This window comes from Coregonus lavaretus (assembly GCF_964263955.1).
Source record: "Coregonus lavaretus genome assembly, chromosome: 27".
Lineage (NCBI taxonomy): Eukaryota > Metazoa > Chordata > Actinopteri > Salmoniformes > Salmonidae > Coregonus > Coregonus lavaretus.
The window spans coordinates 12,754,541-12,774,372 of record NC_140014.1 but is presented as its reverse complement, the minus strand read 5'-3'; the positions used below and the strand labels follow the sequence as shown (position 1 = coordinate 12,774,372).

Genomic DNA, 19,832 nt, shown 5'->3' with positions numbered 1-19,832 from the left:
ACTTGCCAACACATTTTCATTGTGATGCACCCGTGCTGCATAATGGTGAGCACAGGTGACAAAAGTCAAACACAATTAGAGCACAGGTGTCACCACTTGAACACAACAACTCAAAATTGATCACACTTGTGGCTAATGATGTTACATATACAGTAAGCCAGTTCAGAGAGCACTGGTTTGTGAGGCCCTACAATGGATAGAAATCTGAGAGGAAGAGTTTGTGTGAGAGGAGGTCGAGGTGGTCAGCGAAGACAAAGAACAGTAATATCTGATGAAATCAGAGCTACTGTGATTGACCATGTTCTTGTCCATGGTATGAGCATGAGGGAGGCTGGACAAAGGGTACAACCAAACATCAGTAGATTAACTGTGTCCACCATAATCCGAAGATTTAGAGAAGAGAACAGGTAATTACCTTTTTTTGACATTATAGTACAGTATGTAAATGTTGACAGCAATTACTGTATGACATACTATATACTGTACCACAGTATACTGTAAGTAAATATATGTTTCAGTACATCACTGTACCAATGTACTGTAGTATTGTAATGGAGGGTTGGTCTAACTGTTTGTAGGCCTAGTATTCCATGTATATTTTTTGTAACTACATGTTCTCTTTTTGTAGAATTGAAAGACTGCCACATGGGGGTGGGAGGACAGATATGTTCTCTCCACACCAAGAGACCCTAATTGTTGATATGGTCCGTGAGAACAATGCCATTCAACTGAGCGAAATTCAGCAGAAGATCATTGAGGACCATTACAATTTTGAGGGTATCAACAGTGTCAGCCTCTCTACTGTTGATTGTGTCCTCAAGCGCAACAGGCTGCACATGAAACAGCTATACAGAGTGCCCTTTGATCGCAACTCAGACAGAGTCAAAGAGCAAAGATTCCAGTATGTACAGGTTGGCATATATCCAGACACATTCAATGTTGATTACTCTAAGTAGTGATTTACTGTAGTGGCCTAAATCACTTTTTCCGTATCACTTACAAAACTATATCTATTTCTAAAGAGGGTTTTTCAACTGGATGCAATGGAAAGACCCCATCAATACATCTACATGGATGAAGCTGGGTTTAATCTCACCAAAAGGAGAAGGAGAGGCCATAATGTGATTGGCCATCGGGCCATTGTTGGTGTTCCTGGGCAGCGTGGTGGCAATGTCACATTATGTGCTGCCATCAGCAATCAGGGGTTGTCCACCATCATGCCAACCTGGGGCCCTACAACACTCACCAGCTCCTCATTTTCCTCAATCACATGCGAGATGCTTTGTTAGGGCAGCAGGATGAGCATCCCATCTATGTTTGTTGTTTGGGACAATGTGAGTTTTCACAGAGCCCTCCAGGTTAGAGAGTGGTACAATATGAACCAAGGTTTTATCAATCTTTGCCTTCACCGTACTCCCCTTTCCTAAACCCCATTGAGGAATTATTCTCCTCATGGCGGTGGAAGGTATATGAACGCCAACCTTACACCAGGGTAAATCTCCTGCAAGCCATGGGACTTGCCTGTGGTGACATAGGTGTGGAGGCATGCCAAGCCTGGATACGGCATGCCAGGGGTTTTGTCCCCCGTTGCCTGGCCAGACAAAATGTGGCCTGTGATGTGGATGAAGTCCTGTGGCCTGACCCAGTACGGAGACATGATGCTGTGGCTGAGTAATGCACTTATTTGTATATTTTTGTACTTTATTTTTACATGGGTTTACTGTACACAAGTGGCAAACGCATAAGATTTCTGTTTGTTTTTACAAGTGCTACATGTAAATGCACAAGATTTCTGTTTTGTCTTTTTGTACAAGTGCTAAATGCACAGGTTTTTTTTGTTTTGCAACATGCATTTAGCCTACAGTGAACAATAAACATTTATTTCTCCAGCTTCATGTCCTGAGCATTGTGTTTTCTATTTTTCTACGTAGTGTTTAGTGACTGTTCAGTAGTGTTTTTTATTTTGATTGACTCGGGGCACGATTTGACAACATAGTTCAGTTTTGAGCACAGATTGAACTGTTTTGAGGTGAAAGTTTGGTTTTGCAAGAAGAGTCTGAGGTTTTGTGAATGTAGCTTGAAAATTGGGTTTTGTGTTCACAGTTAAGAGAAAAGGAGAGCAGCTTTCAAGAAATGTGTCTTAGCAATCGAGGAAAACTGTAATTCCCATTATTTTGGAATGAGATTTTTGACGAGCAGGTGTCCACATACTTTTGGTCATGTAGTGTACGTGTCTACCAGAGGCGCATCTCTGGCGTAAATATTGTTACTGCCAGAAGGTGCACTTCTGCTCTGCTCACCTGACATCCACTGTCTTGTTGAACTCGTTGTTAAACATGTAGTCCCCTGTAGCTCAGTTGGTAGAGCATGGCGCTTGCAATGCCAGGGTTGTGGGTTCGTTTCCCACGGGGGGCCAGTATGAAAAAAATTGTATGCACTAACTGTAAGTCGCTCTGGATAAGCGCGTCTGCTAAATGTAAATGTCAAAAGCATCGCTGATCTTCTTGTGGACCTCAGATACTACGGCCTCTACAACAGCAAATAAAAAAGACAAATCAAAACTGGTTAGCTGAAACTGGTGCCACCTTTATAATTTATCTTTAAGGGTTAGAGCAATATAATAACTAGCTTCTGATTGGCAGAAGGTTATACCTGGGATAGGATAAAGTATTCCTTCTAACCCCCCCCCCCCCCCCCCCCCCCCCCCCCCCAAATTGTAAAGTGGTTATCCCACTGGCTATAGGGTGAACGCACCAATTTGTGAGTCGCTCTGGCTAAGAGCGTCTGCTAAATGACGTTAATGTGCCCTTGAGCAAGGCACTTAACCCTAATTGCTCCTGTAAGTCGCTCTGGTTAAGAGCGTCTGCTAAATGACTAAAATGTAAAATGTAAAAATGTTATCTTTCGTTGGTCCTGATGGGAGGACCCATATAAATCTAATCTATATTATATGTCTATGGGAGGACCACTCTAAACTGGTTGATTTTATTCCAGCAGTTAGATGCAGTATTTTACAACAAAAGCACCAAATGAAATAGGTAAATAAATTGTCAAATATAAGGCTCTGGCCATGCACACCGCCAGTGAATGTCAGTTTATGTGCTCTAATGTCTCATTTCAAGTATATTTCTATTGCACTGGGCAAAGACAAACTTTTTGATTGATTAACGAATTGTGAAAAATCTTACCTACATTTTAACAATGATGACAGTAGTTGTTGGCCACAGTGACAGGTAAAACTCACCGAATGCACGGCTGTTACGTGAGAAGAGCTACTGAATAAAAGCTGAGTGGTTTATTCGCGTCATTACGGTAGGGCTATATCGCTGCCACTAGCACGCCTTAAGTAGCGCAGTTGTAGTGGGACCTGTGAAGAGAAGGTGCGGGCTTGGGGAAGTCATAATTCTAGGCGGCTGCTATCACCAAATCGGCCCTCAGTGCACCGGGCTTAGTCGTCGTATTTCGAATTAAAACCACACGACCATAGGGATTTTCATATAATTGTGTCGATATTTATTAAATAATTTAATAGATCGCGCAATGACCTCTATCAACGTGAATAAATTAAAGTTAAACGAGTTGAAAGACGAGCTGAAGAAGAGGCAACTGTCCGACAAGGGGCTGAATGCCGAATTTATGGACAGCCTGCAGGCGGTGCTGAATGAAGCCGGAGGAGCTGAGGCGGGGGAGTACTGCAGCCAAGGCGACCGGGCAGTCGGACTGAATGACATGGGCGAGGAGGACCTGGATGAAGACCTGATTAGGGAGAGCATGGAGGCGGACGGATTGGAAGATGGAGACAGGGTAGAAGGGGGCGAAGCAGAGAATGAATTCGCCAATATCGATGATGATATGGGGGAGGAGGATGCGGGAGTAGATATGGATACATCGGATGAAGATGAACTACTAAAAGAAGATGATGAGGAGATTGATAAATTCGATGATGATGATGCTGCACTAAGGTCTCTCCCTGGAGAGGGTAAGCGATACAAGCCAGTTAATCGACCCTGCCAAGGTTGTTGAGCAGCGGCTAGCGTTCACGTCTTGAATAACAGTTCATCAAAGATATGTCAACCAGTTAGCCTGCTAAGTTAACCAGCTATTGTACAGTAGCTATATCGGAATTTATGCAAGGATCCAGTGTAGCTAGATAGCTATTTGTGGACTGTAATGTTTTGTATGGTTGCACATGACAGGTGTATGTTTACACGCACTGGTTTTGTGTGCCGGGTTTGCGTTTCTTCAAGCGGCAGACAAAGATACACTTGCCTGTGTGCAGATGATTGGTGTGGTTAGCTAGCTAGCTGTGCAAAACTGGCTAGTGGCGACGCACCTCAATACCTGCTTTGTTATTGTTTTATTTCCGAAGGGGATGCTGACAAAGACACGAGCGGAGAGCAGAAAAATAAGAAGGGTGTTAAGAGACGCCGGGAGGAACATGGAAGGGGCTACTTTGAGTTTATTGAAGAAAGCAAGTACAGCCGATAAGGATGGTGCAGTAGATGGGCCCTCGGTTAGCTCAGAGTCGCTTCGGTCTGTTGTGTTGACTTTAACAACCAACACAGTCCTAAATGTTAACCCTGACCCGGCTGCTGATATTTTTTTTGTTTACATGTTCCTTGTGAAGAGGGCATAACCTTACTATAACCTGTTACTACTGAATACAGTGTTGCCACTGCAAAGCCATTTCTGTAGGTAGCCTAATGGTGCTTGGCAGTTAGTGATAGGGAGGGTTATGGCGAAAAATGTATGCACTCACTAATTGTAAATCGCTCTGGATTTTATTGACAACCAAATGTTCCGCGACACAAAGACTACTCCATGGCTATTCTGAAAGTTCTAATAGAGGAGTCGAATAATGGAACACCCAATACTAGCCATGTAATAAAACACATTTATAGTATTTTATGAAGGGATAAGACAGCATTAGAAGAAAGGATAACTAGCAAAGTAATAAATCTTCAAATATAAATAATTAGAACACAAAAGTACTCAATCAACATGGTGGAGATAAAAACATAGCAAACAGAAGACATAGAAGGCACAGTATGTGGATGTATTGTGATGGAAGGTGTGGTGTGCGTTTTTGTGTTTGGAAAAGTGTGGCGTTAAGTGAGTGAGAAAGGAAATGGTTGCATATCCCAGAACCAATGTGTGTTTGTGAGCAGGGGTTGTGAGAGAGAGCTTTCAATTTTGTTCAGATGACTTTAAAAAAAAATAAAGTATACATCCCCAAACATTTTTTGTGTCCTATCATGATGGAACGGTCCCCAAACCTATACCCTAAACATCCACCTGAGCGACCCATACACCAAAGAGAAGTCCCCATCTGTTTTATGGCCCTGCTGTAAGTTGCCTATATGCAGCCAAAACAGAAAGATAAATGCGGTCAGAGACCTACTAGAGCAGCACCGCCCCCTCAAGATTCTGAGCCTGCCTGGCAGGGTTGGTCCTACAAAGCCAGAGCCCCCTGATGGGAGAGCATAATATACAAGGACATTCTCAAAGCTGCTAATGAGAACCTTAACGACCTTGTACCTAGCCGGTGGGGTACCCCCACCCAGGTAGTGGCAGTGCTGGCAACACTGGCTGCAGTAACCCATGGGGAGGGGGTCACTCTGACAATCAGAGAGGGGGCATATTATTGTGGCCCTGGTGGCACAAAATAATCAAAGGTGCTTGGGAAAATGGTTACAACGGGGGACCAGAGTGTGTGTGTTTCAGGGGAAGGGGGTGGATCTGATCTCCATCACCTAGGACTTGACATAGGTTAATCAAATCTCAATTATTTGGTCAATTTTTGCTCAATCTTGCATGCTTTCTCAAACAGCTGTAACTGTATATGCATTCATAAATCAGGTCCTTTCTTGAGTTGGGCTCTGGGATGTAACAACCAAGGGGTTGAGTGTGTTAGAGTATGTGCGTGTGTGTGTTTATCCCAAATCTATTGCAAGGGGGTAAGGATGTTAGGGAGAATATAGGATGAACCACTAATTGTTTGCTAAAATAATAATTGCGTGACAAAAATATAATGCAATGGCAATCCGGGTTATAGGTAACAATCCTTTGCATGAACTGCTGACATTATTACGCATATTCATTGATAGTGATGGAAATTAAGATATGCAAGATATTTGAATAGATCAATATTTTTAATAGCTATATATAAAGCAAATTGAGGTGAGAGCATTGGAAATGCTTTTGGCGGTTGACCTGCTTCTGTTTTGTGGGTGGCACTGTGTGCTGTTTTCAAAGTATGGTTCCTGGCCTTTCGGGGGCCCTAGGGATCCGGGGGGACGGGGGTGGTCTGCCGATCACTTGGATGACAACCCAACTTGGGATGGGCAGGGGCTTTAGTGGGGGGAATAGTGGAGAACAATTGGAGGGTTACTTAGTAGCAATGCAAATATCATGGTCCAGCTACAGTGAGGGAAAAAAGTATTTGATCCCCTGCTGATTTAGTACGTTTGCCCACAGACAAAGACATGATCAGTCTATAATTTTAATGGTAGGTTTATTTGAACAGTGAGAGACAGAATAACAACAAAAAAATCCAGAAAAACGCATGTCAAAAATGTTATTAATTGATTTGCATTTTAATGAGGGAAATAAGTATTTGACTCCTCTGCAAAACATAACTTAGAACATGGTGGCAAAACTCTTGTTGGCAATCACAGAGGTCAGACGTTTCTTGTAGTTGGCCACCAGGTTTGCACATATCTCAGGAGGGATTTTGTCCCACTCCTCTTTGCAGATCTTCTCCAAGTCATTAAGGTTTCGAGGCTGACGTTTGGCAACTCGAACCTTCAGCTCCCTCCACAGATTTTCTATGGGATTAAGGTCTGGAGACTGGCTAGGCCACTCCAGGACCTTAATGTACTTCTTCTTGAGCCACTCCTTTGTTGCCTTAGCCGTGTGTTTTGGGTCATTGTCATGCTGGAATACCCATCCACGACCCATTTTCAATGCCCTGGCTGAGGGAAGGAGGTTCTCACCCAAGATTTGACGGTACATGTCCCCGTCCATCGTCCCTTTGATGCGGTGAAGTTGTCCTGTCCCCTTAGCAGAAAAACACCCCCAAAGCATAATGTTTCCACCTCCATGTTTGATGGTGGGGATGGTGTTCTTGGGGTCATAGGCAGCATTCCTCCTCCTCCAAACACGTTGAGTTGAGTTGATGCCAAAGAGCTCGATTTTGGTCTCATCTGACCACAACACTTTCACCCAGTTCTCCTCTGAATCATTCCGATGTTCATTGGCAAACTTCAGACGGGCCTGTATATGTGCTTTCTTGAGCAGGGGGACCTTGCGGGCGCTGCAGGATTTCAGTCCTTCACGGCATAGTGTGTTACCAATTGTTTTCTTGGTGACTATGGTCCCAGCTGCCTTGAGATCATTGACAAGATCCTCCTGTGTAGATCTGGGCTGATTCCTCACTGTTCTCATGATCGTTGCAACTCCACGAGGTGAGATCTTGCATGGAGCCCCAGGCCGAGGGAGATTGACAGGTCTTTTGTGTTTCTTCCATTTGCGAATAATCGCACCAACTGTTGTCACCTTCTCACCAAGCTGCTTGGCGATGGTCTTGTAGCCCATTCCAGCCTTGTGTAGGTCTACAATCTTGTCCCTGACATCCTTGGAGAGCTCTTTGGTCTTGGCCATGGTGGAGAGTTTGGAATCTGATTGATTGATTTCGTCTGTGGACAGGTGTCTTTTATACAGGTAACAAACTGAGATTAGGAGCACTCCCTTTAAGAGTGTGCTCCTAATCTCAGCTCGTTACCTGTATAAAAGACACCTGGGAGCCAGAAATCTTTCTGATTGAGAGGGGGTCAAATACTTATTTCCCCCATTAAAATGCAAATCAATTTATAACATTTATGACATGCGTTTTTCCGGATTTTTTTGTTGTTATTCTGTCTCTCACTGTTCAAGTAAACCTACCATTAAAATTATAGACTGATCATTTCTTTGTCAGTGGGCAAATGTACAAAATCAGCAGGGGATCAAATACTTTTTTCCCTCACTGTATCACTAAAAGCTTCAGTCATAAAAAAGTTATACTTAAATCCGAACTGGTTCTCTAGCAAATTAGTAAGATTGTCTCAAGAATGGCCTTTTTCCCTTTATTCAGATTACAACCTCTCACTTTCAGTTACAGTTGAAGTCGGAAGTTTACATACACCTTAGCCAAATACATTTAAACTCAGTTGTTCACAATTCCTGACATTTAATCCTAGTAAAAATTCCCTGTTTTAGGTCAGTTAGGATCACCACTTTATTTTAAGAATGTGAAATGTCAGAATAGTAGTAGAGAGAATGATTTATTTCAGATTTAATTTCTTTCATCACATTCCCAGTGGGTCAGAAGTTTACATACACTCAATTAATATTTGGTAGCATTGCCTTTAAATTGTTTAACTTGGGTCAAACGTTTTGGGTAGCCTTCCACAGGCTTCCCACAATACGTTGGGTGAATTTTGACCCATTCCTCCTGACAGAGCTCGTGTAACTGAGTCAGGTTTGTAGGCCTCCTTGCTCGCACACGCTTTTTCAGTTCTGCCCACAAATGTTCTATAGGATTGAGGTCAGGGCTTTATGATGGCCACTCCAATACCTTGACTTTGTTGTCCTTAAGCCATTTTACCACAACTTTGGAAGTATGCTTGGGGTCATTGTCCATTTGGAAGACCCATTTGCGACCAAGCTTTAACTTCCTGACTGATGTCTTGAGATGTTGCTTCAATATATCCACATAATTTTCCTTCCTCATGATGCCATCTATTTTGTGAAGTGCACCAGTCCCTCCTGCAGCAAAGCAACCCCACAGCATGTTGCTGCCACCCCCGTGCTTCACGGTTGTGATGGTGTTCTTCGGCTTGCAAGTACCCCTTTTTCCTCCAAACATAACGATGGTCATTATGGCCAAACAGTTCTATCAGACCAGAGGACATTTCTCCAAAAAGTACGATCTTTGTCCCCATGTGCAGTTGTAAACCGTGGTCTGGATTTTTTATGGCGGTTTTGGAGAAGTGGCTTCTTCCTTGCTGAGTGGCCTTTCAGGTTATGTCGATATAGGACTTGTTTTACTGTGGATATAGATACTTTTGTACCTGTTTCCTCCAGCATCTTCACAAGGTCATTTGCTGTTGTTCTGGGATTGATTTGCACTTTTCGCACCAAAGTACGTTCATCTCTAGGAGACAGAACGCTTCTCCTTCCTGAGTGGTATGACGGCTGCGTGGTCCCATGGTGTTTATACGTACTATTGTTTGTACAGATGAACGTGGTACCTTCTGGCGTTTGGAAATTGCTCCCAAGGATGAACCAGACTTGTGGAGGTCTTCACATTTTTTTCTGAGGTCTTGGCTGATTTCTTTTGATTTTCCCATGATGTCAAGCAAAGAGGCACTGAGTTTGAAGGTAGGCCTTGAAATACAGCAACAGGTACACCTCCAATTGACTCAAATGTTGTCAATTAGCCTATCAGAAGCTTCTAAAGCCATGACTTCATTTTCTGGAATTTTCCAAGCTGTTTAAAGGCACAGTCAACTTAGTGTATGTAAACTTCTGACCCACTGGAATTGTGATACAGTGAATTAAAATTGAAATAATCTGTCTGTAAACAATTGTTGGAAAAATTACATGTGTCATGCACAAAATAGATGTCCTAACCGACTTGCCAAAACTATAGTTTGTTAACAAGAAATTTGTGGAGTGGTTGAAAAACTAGTTTTAATGACTCCAACCTAAGTGTGTGTAAACTTCCGACTTAAACTGTATGTTTATGTATGTATGTGGGTTATGTCTCGTCTAAAACAATCTCGGTCGACCAACATTCTAACGACCAATCAATGGGCCAGTCGACTAATTGGGATCAGCCCTAACGGGAGGTTGCCCTGACCCACGCACTGTTGGACAACAGAGTGGAGCAGTGGGACGAAGGAAAGCAACTGTGTCTCTGTCGGTTTTCTGTCTGTCCAGTAGTATTAAACTTGGGCAATTTTCTTTTTTTTTCGCCTAGTAGGCTGCAATAAAAGTGTGTGTGAGAGATTATTTTCCTCTAATATTGATTGTATTTTCTCCTTACAGGCCAACGTCTTCGATACACGTGTTATAAACCCCTTCACTGGTGAACAGATAGATATTCTGTAGATCAACAAAACTTCATTTTAAACTGGTTGTACATATGATTCAGGATCTATGGAAAATAACTCCCATCACACGTCTCTCCTAATGGCAAACAGAGCTGAATAACTTCACCATTATAGTTTTCTGTTATGTGTCCATCCTCATCTAAAGTGCATGAATGGTGTGTACGTTCGGTTTTTCTTAGAATGTTGTTGGAAGATCATACATCATATCACATACACCAAGAGAGAGGTTGCTAGTCTGATTTATTTTCACCAGAAGAAATGAATATCCAATGGTATACTAACATTAGTGAACATTAGGTGACATTTCTCACAGATTTGTTTATCACGCCCTGCAGTTTCATAGTGAAGATTGTGGCAGGCATTTGACCTTTACAACTTTAATTCCATTGTTGATCAATCTTGTCAGAACTGGTGCATGAAGTCTTTCCCCTAGAGTAAGTTGGGAGGCAAAGGCCCCCAAAGCAACATTTACTCATTCATACACCAAAGTAGTCAGTTGAAACCAATAAAAGCAAAACTCTTTTAGATCGTTTTTGTTGAGTGAGAAAGACGTGCCCCTCCGGTGTCCTCCCCTGCCTGACCCCTCCTGCCTCACCCCTCCTCTCGCTCTCTCCCAGGGCCAAGTCCCCCCAGCCCCCCCCCCCCTCGGAGGAAGAAGATGAGGAGCTTGACGACACCACCGTCTGCCTGGACACCTGTGAGTAGAATTTATTAGAAGATTGAGCTGTGATCAATGTGTGATAGTGACCAATGGTGTTCATATTCACTGTGTGTGTGACCACAGATAACAGCGACCTGCACTTCAAGGTGTCCCGGGACCGTTACAGCGCGTCATCCCTCACAATGGAGAGCTTTGCCTACCTGTGGGCTGGAGGCAGAGCTTCCTACGGAGTTGCTCAGGGAAAGGCCTGCTTTGAGATGAAGGTGAGGAGAGTCATCGTCAACAACACACACACACCAGATTTACATTTAACAGCCATTTGTAAATTTACCGGACCCATTAGGGCGTCCACCCACGGTGCTCAGAATGACCGGTAAGCAAGGTAAGACATGCCTCATAATATGAAGTAAAACGTTCAGGTTTACAATAACTAAGTATATGTTTTCAAAACTCCAGTTCACATTGCAAAGTGGTGGGTGACGCGTTGATAGCCTGTCTACCATTGCCTATATGCATTTGGAGGTGCGCTTCAATTACCAGTTGAGAAATAAAAATAGTACCTCTTTTTAATCGTGGCCATCAAAACTGTTTTTAACACGTGATTGCATTTAGTTGTTTGTTGCGTAATGACTGGGCTTATAAAAGCACGTTTCACTCCAGCAGCAAGGACCTGCAGCTCTAGCACTGTCTGAGGTGATATTCCGCTCAAAATAGGCTCTGTCTGTATGTTGTGCACGTTTGATAAAGAAGATGCATGATGACTAACGAAAATACACAGGCCAATTAAATTCCACTAAATTATGCAAATTAACCGATAGACTGATAAGCATGCCAGTGAAATGTATTTACTAGTGATGGGAAGTTCGTCTCTTTTTACTGACTCTGATCTTTTCTACTCCTTCAGTCAAAAGAACAAAGACTCTGTCGTTCATTTGGGTTAGTAATTCCCAGAGCACCCAGGACCCCCTACCGGCAAACGATGAACTGAAAACTCGATAGAGTCATCGTTCTACAAGCCTCTCGTTCACGTTGTTCACCATAGAGGGCTTATTGGAGCTGTTAATTGTGACTGAGACTTGTAAACGTGTGCTTTAAACAATGTACATTTGTTGATTGCTAGGCATGCAAATACGATTATTTCTTGATACATTTGAAACAAGGTCTTGTTGTGGCTGCCACCGGACTCGATTGTGAACGACTCTTGGCGGAATGTGTTGCTTGACTGCCGTGAGAGTGATGAGCACAATGTCGTTCGTGAACTGCAGCCCCCCCCCCCCCCCAAACTATTTGTTTGTTGAGCAGAGGCTGTGTATGTTTTGGTTTTACAAAGCTGTGTCAATCATAACATTCAATAATCAGTTTATTGCATTCATTCTTGCACCAAGCAAGATATTATCAGTTCTAAACATTTTTGTCTTCTCTATGCTCAGTATCTATTTTCATGCGCGCATATGACAGACAGATGTCGGAACACGTCTCTGGAGCTGCTGAGCCAGAGGAGGGTGTATTATCCTGGTAAATGATTCATTGCAGCCAGCACTAACAGGTCGGATGAACGACTAAAATGAACGAGTCACTCCAAAAAACGAATCATGACTCTCGAGTCAGTAAAAAGAGTCGTTCAAAAAGAACGAATCATTCGAACTGCACATCACTAGTATTCCCATCAATGAAAAAAATTATTATTTTGCAGTGGGATTGTTTTTATTCTCCCGATCAATTTGGCCGGCATTTATCGGCTTTAATAAAAGAAAATCGTCCAAAAGCCGGCAATTACCGGCTAAAGGAAACCCTCACACACACACAATCCTGGATTAAAAATAATCACATTTATTTTATAAAGCCCTTTTTACATCAGCAATTGTCACAAAGTGCTTTACAGAAACCCAGCCTAAAACCACTGATGATTATGATGATGATGATGGTCTGTTTTGAGATGGTAAAGAGACAGAACATCATGACAAACACACACACACACCTCTCACCCTCAGTGTGTTCTCCCCAGATCATCGAGAAGATCCCAGTAAAACATATCTCCAGTAAAGGCATAGACATCCACGAGGTTCTGGTGGGCTGGTCATTAGCCAATGGAACACTGTTACTGGGTGAGTGAGCTATTAGACCAGGAATGGGCAACTTTGATAGGGGTGGGGACCACAAGAAATCGGAACTCATCATGAGGGGCCACAGTGGCTTGAGGGTCTGCCTACCCACATCCATACCCACACATGCAATCCGAACCAGCCCTAGCCTTTTGGGGGAAATCCACCAAAAAATTGCTGACATGGGATAATTGAGTGACTGTCAGTAGCAAGGTTCCATCAAATTGGCGACCGATTTTCATAGGAATATTCTACAATCTGCACAAAGAAAATATGCAAATTTTCCCACCAGTGGTATGTTTCCACCAAATTGACTTGTTGCGGTTAAAAATCAATGCGTGATGACGTGAATTCGGAAAATTTCAGACCCCTTCACTTTTTCCACATTTTGTTACTTTACAGCCTTATTCTAAAATTGATTAAAAAAATAATAATAATCATCAATCTACAGACAATACCCCATAATGACAAAGCGAAAACAGTTTTTTTTTTTTTTGTGTGCAAATATATAAAAAATAAACATACCTTATTTACATAAGTATTCAGACCCTTTGCTATGAGACTCGAAATTGAGCTCAGGTGCATCCTGTTTCCATTGATCATCCTTGAGCTGTTTCTACAACTTGGAGTCCACATGTGGTAAATTCAATTGATTGGACTTTATTTGGCAAGGCACACACCTGTCTATATAAGGTCCCACAGTTGGCAGTGCATGTCAGAGCAAAAACCAAGCCATGAGGTCGAAGGAATTGTCCGTAGAGCTCCAAGACAGGCTTGTATCGAGGCACAGATCTGGGGAAGGGTACCAAAACATGTCTGCAGCATTGAAGGTCCCCAAGAACACAGTGGCCTCCATCATTCTTAAATGGAAGAAGTTTGGATCCACCAAGACTCTTCCTTGAGCTGGCCGCCCGGCCAAACTGAGCAATCGGGGGAGAAGGACCTTGGTCAGGGAGGTGACCAAGAACACGATGGCCACTCTGACAGAGCTCCAGATTTCCTCTGTGGAAATGGGAGAACCTTCCAGAAGAACAACCATCTCTGCAGCACTCCACCAATCAGGTCTTTATGGTAGAGTGGCCAGACGGAAGCCACTCCTCAGTAAAAGGCACATGACAGCCCGCTTGGAGTTTGCCAAAGGACTCTCAGACCATGAGAAACAAGATTCTCTGGTCTGATGAAACCAAGATTGAACTCTTTGGCCTGAATGCCAAGCGTCACGTCTGGAGGAAACCTGGCACCATCCCTACAGTGAAGCATGGTGGTGGCAGCATCATGCTGTGGGGATGTTTTTCAGCGGCAGGAACTGGAAGACTAGTTAGGATCGAGGGAAAGATGAACGGAGCAAAGTACAGAGATCCTTGATGAAAACCTGCTCCAGAGTGCTCAGGACCTCCGACTGGGGCGAAGGTTCACCTTCCAACAGGACAACAACCCCAAGCACACAGCCAAGACAACGCAGGAGTGGCTTCGGGACAAGTCTCTGAATGTCCTTGAGTGGCCCAGCCAGAGCCTGGACTTGAACCCGATCGAACATCTCTGGAGAGACCTGAAGATAGCTGTGCAGCGACACTCCCCATCTACATTAGCAGAAATTTCTAAAACCCTGTTTTTGCTTTGTCATTATGGGGTATTGTTTGTAGATTGATGAGGGAAAAAACAATTTAATCAATTTTACAATAAGGCTGTAAGAAAATGTGGAAAAAGTCAAGGGGTCTGAATACTTTCCGAATGCACTGTAGTGCAAACAAAATGCACTTTGTCGCTAAAGTTTTAATGTACCGAATCAAAAGTTCAATGTTTTTCCATCGCATTTCCAACCGCTGGCAGATACAGTGTGGGTAGGCTGTGCGGGTTGGCTAGTCTACATGATGAGATTATTATGGATAAGAGCGAGAATATTTTTATTTTTCAAACGGCAGTCAAGCATCGATCATCATGTCACCAGAATAAGACCCTAAATATTTATTGGAAAGCAGCATCAAGCTCATCACCTTCCACTTTCACCACCCTGTGAAGTTCATCATCTTATTTCATCTGTAGCGTAATAAACTGCATGGTTTCCAGATTCGTAGTGGGAGGACCACCCACCATATCATCGCGTGACTCCAAATTTACCTCGATCTGATGGTTATTATATCAATATATGCGCATAAAGTGGTTTCCCGCGCCATTTCCCGCATAATTCATTTTACCGACACAAAAAGATCCCACCATGTCGAACGAACAAATTATCTGTTGGCATTTATAAAATTACACAAACTTCCTATTTCCTTCACAGCTGTTGTGATTTTATTTTTTTATACAATATGACTTCGCTCGCATAAAAACTGTGGATGGAAACGCTGATACACAACCATTTGAAATTTCGAAATTGCACCTTGTGTATTCTACTATTCTAACTCTCAACAGTAAGTTGAGACCCCGAATGAGTTCCAATTTTTTAAAAATAAATCCCTGCATTAGACCAACCAATAGAATTCAGTGGACTCCTGATATATGCTAAGGGAAACCCCTGGTGTGTTGTCCATATGTATCATAACTCCCTGTCTGACTGTGTGACTGTCTGCTTTGATGTCCTCAGGAGAGGAGGAACACTCGTATGCCTTCTCTGCCAAAGGGAATAAAACCACCAACTGTGTCACAGAGGACTTCGGAGAGTCCTTTGACGAAAACGATGTCGTTGGATGCCTGATCGTAAGATATTTCAATGATCACTTTGTCACATTTCGCTCAAAGAGCTAAATAGCCACTTTTTGTCTCAAAATAAGATGTCAATTTTATTTTACAGCTTTACTAGTGCAGGTGAAACTGCTGCTGATGATGTTTTGTTTGTCCTCCCTCCTCCAGAACTTTGAGGGCTCGGAGGTAGAGGTGTCCTTCAGTAAGAACAGCCAGGACCTGGGCCTGGCCTTCAAGGTGGACAAGGCCTCTCTGGAGGACGGCCCCTCTTCCCTCACGTCCTCTGTCACAACTGTGCTGTAGAGTTCAACTTTGGCCAGAGGGAGGCGCCACTGTTCGCCCCGCCAGACGACTACAGCTTCCTACTGCAGGTCCCCGTCAGTAGGAGGGTTCGAGGCCCCAAAGGGCCCGACACCAAGGACGTCTGTGAGGTGAGTGTGTGTTCGGTTTTCCTTTTATTGAATCCCATTCAATGTTTTCAATTCTGGACTCCCCACACTCACTGTATCCCACATTTGACCACACGGCCCATTGAAAATGCATTAGTCATTCACGTTGCGCACGTTGCGGCCATTATTAAAATGGCCCTTACTCACTCTTGTCAATCACCCAGGTGATCGTGATGGTAGGGCTGCCAGGTGCTGGGAAAACGGAGTGGGTCACCAAGCACACCCAGGAGCACCCTGGGAAATACAATATCCTGGGAACCAACACCTTCCTGGAGAAGATGATGGTGAGTGGTGTTTAAAGGGACAGGACAGCTCACCTTAAAGGGACAGTTCACCCCAAAGTCAGATGATTCCATTCCTCAAAATTCTCTGCTCTCCTCTGCCAGATCGACAGTCTGAAACGCCAAATGAAGGATGTCACCAAACTTACCGCCATCTCCCAGCGTGCACCTCTCTTCCTGGGGAAGTTCATAGAGATCGCTGCTCGCAAAAAACGCAACTACATCCTCGACCGGGTAACCACTGAAGCTTTTGATTTTGTGTATTTGTTCAATTGTCGTCTGGATAACTTATGGAAAATAAAATCACAAAAGATTTGGCTAATTCATCATCGTCATCATCCTCATGAGCAAGAAATACAACTCTGTTCTGTGTGTGTGAATGGAATGATTTCTGTAGTTGAATGGGTGGATATGACTTTAACCCTGGTACCTGTCTCTCCGCCTTCTCTCTATCACAGACCAATGTGTCCGCCCCAGCCCAGAGGAGGAAGATGTGTCTGTTTGCAGGCTTCCAGAGGAAGGCCGTGGTGGTGTGTCCTACTGACGACGACTACAAGCAGAGGACGCAGAAGAAAGCCGAGACAGACAGGAAAGACGTTCCCGAGCACGCCGTACTCAAGATGAAAGGTGAGCTACCACAACCTGTTACCTGTATCAATAACACATGAGAGCTTATGTTACATTTTAGTCCTTTGGCAGACGCTTCTATCCAGGCTGACTGACTGACTTGTTAGGGGTTGATATAACTGATTCTATTTCCCTCCCTTCCTTCTGTAGGTATCTACACCCTGCCGGAGCCAGGGGACTGCTTCAGCGAGGTGAGCTACGTGGAGCTGCAGAAGGATGAGGCCTCCAAGCTGCTAGACCAGTATAAGGACGAGAGCCGCTCTGCCCTGCCCCCAGAGAAGAAGGCCAAGAGAGGGGGAAGCAACCGCGGCCGTGGGGGCAGAGGGCAGAGGGGAGGAGGTCAGAGACAGAGGGGGGGGCCGAGGAGGCTTCCAGATCAGAGGAAACTTCAGGGGGTGTAAGGAGTGTCCCTCTAATACCTGACGAGTATGTCAGTATGTGTATGTAAATACTTGGTTTGGTATGTACTATATACTGTATATTGATCTGTGTGTTTCTCTAACCAGGACCTCGTGGTGGATTCAGTCCTCCTCCTCAAGGTTTCCTCCCTCCTCCGGCCTTCCGAGGGGGGTTCTCCAACCGGGGCAACTTCAACAGGGGGGTGGGGGCATGCCAAGCAGGGGGGGCACACCCAGGGGGGGTCCTGGCAGGGGTAACATGGGAGGTAACAGGGGAGGCAGCATGACCCGCGGAGGAGGAGGAAGACGAGGGGACAACAGGGGCAATTTCACACAGGTGGGTCACTGATTACTGTACCTGATAGTATTGTTGACTAAGTATTCTTGACTACAACTGTCCCGAGTCTGACTGTATCAGCTAGAGTGGGTTGTTGGATTATTGCATTTCTATATAGGTTTCTGTATATAACAACATATATTTGTACAACTCACCAATTCTGCTGGAGGTCAGCTGGCAGTCCCAGGTGTCTGATGGCTGTTGTTTTCTGCAGAAGTTCAGAGGCAGAGGAGGCAACAACCACAGCTTCAACAAGAATGGCAACTTTGGCAAGAACAAAGCCCAGGCCTTCAACCAGAGCTGGCAGCAGGGGGTATGTACTGCTCCTGATGTAGCTGGACATAGAGCAGTGCAGCGCAGGCAATGTTTGCACCGTAGAAATATAATCTAGATGGTTTGCACCTTAGGACCAATAGAATGGTTCAAAACTCTAACCTTTTACCTGTGTCTTCCAACTTTAGTTCTGGAACCAGAAGCCATGGAGCCAACAGTACCACCCAGGATACTACTGAGCATATGCGGTAGAGAGACTGACTGACAGCACACACACCCCCCACTACAAACCCCGTCCACCCTGGCGCATTCGCGTCAACTCCCGTTACTCTCCATTTTACCTTCTCTCCTCCTTTTTCCCCTTCCTTTGTTTTAAGAAGAAAAAGCGTTCCACATCTTAGATGACTGTGGGTTCTGAGACAAAGACAACGAATGCTTTCTGGGCTCCTTTACGTTCTGCATTTTTGATTTTGTATATTTGTATGGCTTTTCCATTTCAGGTCCGGAGCTCGTAAGCGTTCGCCAATCAGAAACCTTGGCTTTCATCCAGCGTGGGATGGCTCTTAAACTTTTCAGGGTTCTGTGTTTTATCTGTAAATATGTACTTTTTACTACAACGATCATGATAGATATTTCTGTCTGATATTTTGCTTAATATTCTGGGTTTTTTCAGAATAAGGAGAGGCTAGCACTCCTTCAGACGTATTTGGCAGTCGTGAGATGTCGTAATTCTAGTCCTGCTGCAAAGACAATTTCTCGTAGATTAAGTGAAGTTTAAGCTGGAATAAAAAAGAACAACCTTCACATTTTTTATGATAAGAGTCTAATTTAAGTCACGGAAAGCCCACGTCTACAGTAAACATAGGAATTGCTTTCAATGGTGCTGCTTACTTGGTATTAAAATCCATATTTCTGTATGTCAAAGAAGAGCCTTTGATATGAGACGCACGCTCTCAGATAGAGTAGCAGTCTGTTTAAATCAATACAATGTATATGGCTTAGCTATATCTTGTTTCAGTATCTTATTAATCCAAACTAAAGACCAAGGCCGTCCTTCTGTAAGGCACTTATTTATCTGTCTGAGTGGTCACTGACTCAGTACTCTGTACCGGACCAAATGGGCCACTCCATGATGCCTGGGGCGCGTTCAGTTGAGCACAACTTTGTCTAACTTTCAGATAGACTAACATTGTTTAGAACAGATGTGCCTCTCTGACACGTAGTGTAAGGAATCATGTCAGCTCTGTTACTGACATTTCTATCTGCAACGTTCAGTACATTGCACCCTCCTGAACACGAACCTGCTCTCCTCAACACCTCTGATGGCCTACTGTTAGCAGTAGAACTCAAATCTAAAGAGTCCTAGAAGGCCCATATTGACAGAGACATATATAATAGTCCAGCAAATAGACACGCTTTTATCTTACAGTTTGATGATTTAAAGTGCTTAAGTTTCCATAGTAATGTAATCTAAGTAATGATACTTGTTTATTGTAAATACTTTAAATTATTTTGATTGTAGAACTGTTATAAAAAGGTAGTCCTTTTCGGTGGATGCAGGTTGTGGGTGGATGGGAGGTTATTTTATGTTGCTTTGTTAGAATGTATTTATTTTTAACTGTCAAAGTATATATTATTAATTGACATTTGGAAATCATGTTGCCTTGCATCAGTGCTTTTTGTAAAGGCAATACCTTGTTGTGAGTTACACTGGAATATTTAAGCTGGGTTCACTCAGACAAACCTGCTAAGGACCAGGTTGATCATGTTAGTCCAAGAGTGAAATGTTTCAGTTGGGGAGCACCCTGTGTGTACAGTATCTCTGGTTGTCTGCAATATTGTAAAAAAAAATCTTAACAATTAGA

General features: G+C 43.6%; 1 pseudogene across 1 annotated transcript; it reads left to right on the top strand.

The window, feature by feature from the left end:
• The first annotated feature begins 3,540 nt into the window (after positions 1-3,540).
• Positions 3,541-18,206, top strand: LOC311102339 (heterogeneous nuclear ribonucleoprotein U-like; annotated as a pseudogene). The gene is made up of 14 exons: positions 3,541-3,979; positions 4,370-4,484; positions 10,775-10,854; positions 10,942-11,081; positions 12,824-12,923; positions 15,505-15,617; positions 15,771-16,033; positions 16,216-16,335; positions 16,438-16,566; positions 16,791-16,959; positions 17,110-17,356; positions 17,466-17,694; positions 17,909-18,007; positions 18,156-18,206. The product of its transcript is annotated as a heterogeneous nuclear ribonucleoprotein U-like (transcript).
• The last annotated feature ends 1,626 nt before the right edge of the window (positions 18,207-19,832 follow it).